This window comes from Rhinopithecus bieti, unplaced genomic scaffold (assembly GCF_001698545.2).
Source record: "Rhinopithecus bieti isolate Rb0 unplaced genomic scaffold, ASM169854v2 scaffold_1295, whole genome shotgun sequence".
Classification (NCBI taxonomy): domain Eukaryota; kingdom Metazoa; phylum Chordata; class Mammalia; order Primates; family Cercopithecidae; genus Rhinopithecus; species Rhinopithecus bieti.
Window position 1 is genome coordinate 6,889,729 of NW_016803880.1, and position 6,563 is coordinate 6,896,291.

Here is a 6,563-nt window from a genome sequence, read left to right on the forward strand (position 1 = left end):
CTTTAATTTATTATTGATCTCTATTGTTATTCTATTTCATATTCCTTAATTTCTATTCCACAATTCATTATTTCTGTCTTTGGCATTATTTGGATTTACTGTGTTGTTTTTTCTCTATTATTTAAATACAGAAAGACTAATGACTATTATTAGAAAAGTATTCTGATAATAGTTAAATAAAAGACTGTTATTTGAATACTTAATTAATATACAAAGGATCATGAATACTAATATTTGCATTAAGTAACACATATATTAATATGTAGAAATTTGACTTTCATTCAAATATATATTATATTTTATTCAAATATATTTACATATTATTTGATAACAATTTCATTTAAGAACAAACATGATTATTACATCTTCCTAGAGAATTGTTCTTTTATCGTTAATATATAATCCTATTCATCAAAATAATAATTGTTTTAATTTATAATTTTGAAAATAGATTATGTCATTAAAATTATGACACTGGCTGCGTTTTGATTATCTTATAGATATATATGTACATATGAATATATATATTTTACACACACATACATATACATAAATAGATATTGGAGAAAAAGACACCATATCTTTTCAAGACTGTTCTCTGTATGCACTCTTAAAAGGGCAGTAAGCATTTATGCAGAAATTTGAGTCTTAAAGAGAATTATTTCTCAACATTGGGTAGATATAGAATAGTAGTTTTCTGTTATAGCACTTTAAGGATAATGTTCTGGCTTTGTTGTTGTTAGTAAGAGCTCTTCAGACAGTGAAATAGTTTGGATGTATGCCCCTCCAAATCTCATGTTAAAATGTAATCCTCTCTGTTGGGGGCAGGGTCTAATGGGAGGTGTTTGGGTCATGGAGGCAGATATCTCATGAATGATTTGGTGCCATCCTTGAAGTCATGGGCGAGTTCTCACTCCAATAGTTCTTGTAAGAGTTCGTTGCTTAAAAGAGCATGGCATCTCCCATACCACCTCTCTCTCGCTCCCTCTCTCATAATGTGACATGCCTGCTCCATACTTGCTTTCTGCTATGATGGAAAGCTTCTTGAAGTCTTTTTTTTTTTTTTTTTTTTTTGAGATGGAGTCTCGCTCTATCGCCCAGGCTGGAGTGCAGTGGCGCCATCTCCGCTCACTGCAAGCTCCGCCTCCAGGGTTCACGCCATTCTCCTGCCTCAGCCTCCCAACCAGCTGGGACTACAGGTGCCCGCCACCACACCTGGCTAGTTTTTCGTATTTTTTAGTAGAAACGAGGTTTCACCGTGTTAGCCAGGATGGTCTCGATCTCCTGACCTCGTGATCCGCCCGTCTCGGCCTCCCAAAGTGCTGGGATTACAGGCTTGAGCAACCGCACCCGGCCTGAAGTCTTTACCAGAAGTAAATGCTGGCACTATGCTTCTTGTGTAGTCTGTAGATCCATGAGCTAAAATAAATCCTTTTTCTTTATAAATTACCAGCCTCAAGTATTCACTTACAGCAACACAAACTGGACTAAGACGAACAGTCTACACGATCTGAACTTTGCTAAGCTACTCACCTCATATGCTAATATTCTTCCCCTTGTTCATTTTGTTCTGGTTTCACTGGCTTCCTCGCTGTGCCTGGAAAGCACGTATTTCTTTCTCAGGGTCTTTGCACTGGCTGTTCCCATTTCCTGGAATGCCTTTAAACCTCAATTCCCTGCCCAAATGTCACTTCTCAATAAGGTGTCCCATGCTGACTACATTTAAATGTCAACCCTGCTGGTGATAAACTTCATATGCTTTTACTGACACCAAATTTTCCCCATCGCAACTCTGACATGCCTTCTAATTTACTGTTAAAAATACGTATTTATGGCCAGGCACGGTGGCTCACGCCTGTAATTCCAGCACTTTGGGAGGCCGAGGCGGGCAGATCACAAGGTCAGGAAGGAGATCGAGACCAACCTGGCTAATATGGCGAAACCCCGTCTCTACCAACAAATACAAAAAAATTAGCCGGGCATGGTGGTGGCGCCTGTAGTCCCAGCTACTCCGGAGGCTGAGGCAGGAGAACGGCGTGAACCCGGGAGGCGGAGCTTGTAGTGAGCCAAGATCGCACCACTGCAATCCAACCTGCGACAGAGTGAGACTGTCTCAAAAACAAAACAAAACAACAACAACAAAAACGTATTTACCAGAGTGCTGGTTCCTTGATTTCAGACATTTATTGTTGGTTTTGCAGAATACAATTCTCTTATTTGAATACCTTCTTCTTGTGGAACTGGTAAGAATCCAACTTCTGTTTTTAAAAGTAACTGAGGTCACTAGGCCATGAATAGTGGAAAAAAAAGAAAAGAACATATTGAAGGAATAATGATTAGGGTATAGTGACATAATAAAGATTGTGCTCCAACTGTTATTTATTTATTTTTTCTTTGCTCATGGAATTTGTCAAAGAATTTCATTTGAAAAAGGAAAATTCCTTTTCTCAAAATAATTTTCTTCCTCCATCTTGGAAATCCGTGTGGGTATTAGAGTCAGAATCAAGCACCAAATATGTTCTCTTTTGCACTGTAGTGATTTACTTCAACTACTATTAAGGATTATTTTTTGCCCATGTTTTTCTCCCTTTGGTGACACATAAGTCTTCTGAAATAGCTTGAAGTATTATGTGAATTTCATCTCTAGGGCCTTTTCTTATTATACAAAGCTTCACGGCTTAACTTGTGTGTCAGTGGTGAAGATTCCGTGACTACAGTTGAAAAGTTTCGTTTTCATAAAGAGGTTAAATATTATATAGAGAGCAACTGGTACAATAAATCAAACGTAACTAGGGCAAATTATTTTCGATTTTTCTAGAAACCATATTCATGTTTGGTTTTATTCTTGAAGATAGTGTATAAAATTATGGATTTATGAATTAATTTACTAGAAAGTTTTTCTAGGTGCTTTGAAATGAATAGGATTTGTCTTAGACTGTTTGAACAGCTATAACAGAATACCACAGATTGGATAATTTATAATGAAGAGATATTTACTGGCACCTTTTCTGGAGGCTGGGAAGTCTGAGATCAAGGCAACAGCATTTGGTGAAGCCCTTTTTACTGCATTATCCTGTGGCAGAAGGAAGAAATGCAAGACAGGGAAAGAAGGAGGTGGGGAAAGAGGGACCAAACTCTCCCTTTTACCACGAATCCACTCCCCCATAAGGGCATTAATCTATTAGTGAGAATGGATCCCTCATGGTCTAATCACCTCATGGCCCCACCTCCTAAGGCTGTTATATTGGGGATTAAGCTTTCAAACTATTCTTATTGGGGGACACATTCAAACTATAGAAGGGTTATAAATAGGAAACTATTATTTTAAAAATTTGTTGAAAAGAAGCCCTAAGAATAATGTTAAATTTTCAGGTTAAATATTTATCTTTATCTTTATAATTTATCTTTTATGTTATTCTGGTAGAATTACATAGACTCTTTACATTTTTCAAATAGCTCAGAAAAAAGCATGTGTGTGTATTTTTGTGTATGTATGTTACTGCAAAAGACTTATTTCATTACATGATGCTTGTTTAAGAGAATTTATGGCTTTTATATTTATGAACACATTGCCATGGGAAACATTTTTCAAATTACAATCTAAGGTCAGATTTGTATGATCTTAGATTTATTTTTTAATAAATTGGAAATATTTATTTTAAGTAAAGGCCACTAAAAGGGCAGAAACCTTCGAATTCAATATATTCCAAGCATTTTTGTCCGTCTGACTGAGGTGTACTCTTTTCCCAAGAAATAATTTTGAGTATAGATTTTACCCATAGAAAATGCATTTTGTGTCGTTTTAACAATGTGAAACATCAAATTTGTGACATTTGGGCACCCACAGATGATTTTCTGTGTCCTTTTAAATTAGGAAGTGGTTATTTGTGAAGTGGTGGTACTTTTGCAACCAAAAAAGCTATACCTATGACAGTTCAGAGAGAGGAGAACTGAGTCCTATTTTATCACTGACTAACTGATTAATTGACTCACCCAATTTATTGAGAACTTTCTATGCACTTAGTACTATATTAAGTTCTAGGAATTTTAAAAGGAACAAAGCAAAAATTTTAGAAACCGAGGAGAATATATTTGGATAATAAAATATAAGAATGTCAAATTGACATAATTTCTTCAATTACACTGTTGTAAACAATAAATTTGTCTACTAACTTTACTTTTCTGTTGTAGAATAGGTATGATAAACTACCCTTAGCAAGTCTCCTGATACTGTACTACCTGTGACCTGAGAATGTCTTTTATATTTGACAATAGTTTTATATTAAATGATTATATAAATACTTACATAATATGCTAGCTTTCACCATTTGTCCAACAAAGCCTAAACTATTTACTATCGTGCCCCTTAGGAAAAAATTTGCCCACCCTGATATAGTTTACAAATATCTACCCAATTCCTCTCAGGCAACCACTGAAGAGATTCTGCTTTGTCTTTCTCTCTCTCTCACACATTATATAAAAATATAAATGTATAGGCCGGGCGTGGTGGCTCACACCTGTAATCCCAGCACTTTGGGTGGCCGAGGCAGAGGGATCACGAGGTCAGGAAATCAAGGCCTCCCGGCTGACGTGGTGAAACCCCGTCTCTATTAAAAAAAATACAAAAAATTACTCAGTCATGGTGGCGGGCTCCTGTAGTCCCAGCTAGTCGGGAGGCCGAGGTAGGAGAATGGCGTGAACCTGGGAGGCGGAGCTTGCAGTGAACCGAGACCTAGCTACTGCTCCCGAGGGAAACAGCAAGACTCCAACTCAAACAAAACAAAACAAAACAAACAAACAAACAAACAAATATATATAGAGAGAGAGAGAAATCATACCCACACAAAAATAAAAGGCAACAAAGCACTGCAGGGAACTTTTGCAGTCAAATCTATGTTAATCCCTCACACACATGTATGTCACATATACTTGCTTTGCTGCGTGTTTTTCACTTGATAGGATATTGGGAATAGTTTCTCATTTATCTAACTATTCTTAAAATAATTTGACCAATAATTGATCTATGGTTATATAGAAATGACCAATACCTTATTGTTGAACATTTATATTGTTTTGGGAAAGAAAAATAAATCTCGGGACTCCAAAATCACTGACTCAGGGGAAAAGTTAACCTGGAAACTATGTTAATCAAACCTGCTTACCATTTTACTTCTAAATAAGATAGCTACAAAGATAAGAAGGTACATACCTTTGTCACAATTGGCCCACAGGGAATCTCCTTGGGGACAAAGGACAGACAGACCTCAGTCAGCCCTCTGAGGCTCACATGAAACAAATGCATATCTGTTTGCTTCCTCTTCCCTGTTGTTCATGTACGAGTTTAGATTCAGTGAGCCAGACTAAATTGTGTATTCAGTGGAAGGCTAATCCAGGACTCAAAAGAATGCAACCTTTTTGTCTCTTACCTACTTCTAACCTGCAAGTGCCAACTTCAAGTTGTCCCACCTTACTGAACCAACCAATGCACATCTTACACATACTGATTGATTTTTCATGTCTCCCTAAAATGTGTACCTCAACCACTGTGGACACATTTCATCAGGACTTCCGGAGGCTATGTCACAGGTGCGCTTTTAACCTTGGCAAAATAAACTTTCCAAATTGACTGAGACCTGTCTCAGATATTTTGGGTTCACAGTTTCAAATTTCTTGCTTTTATAAATACCATTGGAATACCTTCTTTGAACCAATTGTTTTTAGGTGAAACTCTGATGATATTTTAGAATAAATTTTCACAGTGGTATTTCTTTGTAAAATCATAGGAATATTGTTAAGACTATTGATGGAAACAGTCCAACTTTGGAAAGTATTTCCAGGGATTTTTATTCTCAGCCAAATATGAGCGACCAATGGGCTGTGACACAGCCCCAGGAGATCCTGACAACATAATGCCCAAGGTGGTTAGGCTACAGATTGGTTTTGTACATTTCAGGGAGATATGAGACATCAATCAATACATGTAAGACGTACATTGGTTCACTCCAGAAAGGCAGAAACACTTGAATCCAAGTTGCTTGTGGTGGGAGGGTGGGGGTTTTCCAGCTCATAGATAGGCTCAAAGACTTTTGGATTAGCAACTGGTTGAAAGAGTTATGCTGTTATGCTCTTACCTAAAGCCCTGGAATCAACAGAAGGAAGTGTCTGGGTTAAGATAAGGGGCTGTGGAGACAGAGGTTTTATCATGCAGATGAAGCTCCAAGTAGCAGGTTTCAGAGTTCTTATCAGACCTAAAATAATACCAGACTCTGTTAATATTCTTCTCGATCAAGGAAAAGACCTGCAAATGGAAAGGAAATTTTCTGCAGTATGTAGATTTTCCCCACAAGAGTCAGCTTTGCAGGGCCATCTCAAATGTCAAAGAAATATATTTTAGGGTTAAATACTGCATTTTCTTTCAGGACCTGCTGTCATGTGATGTTACACTTGAGGCAGGCTGGAAATTGGTGTCTTAGTGCTGCAAAGAGTCTATTGTATCAGTCTTTTTATTTATTTATTTATTTATTTATTTATTTATTTATTTATTTATTCTTTTGAGATGGAGT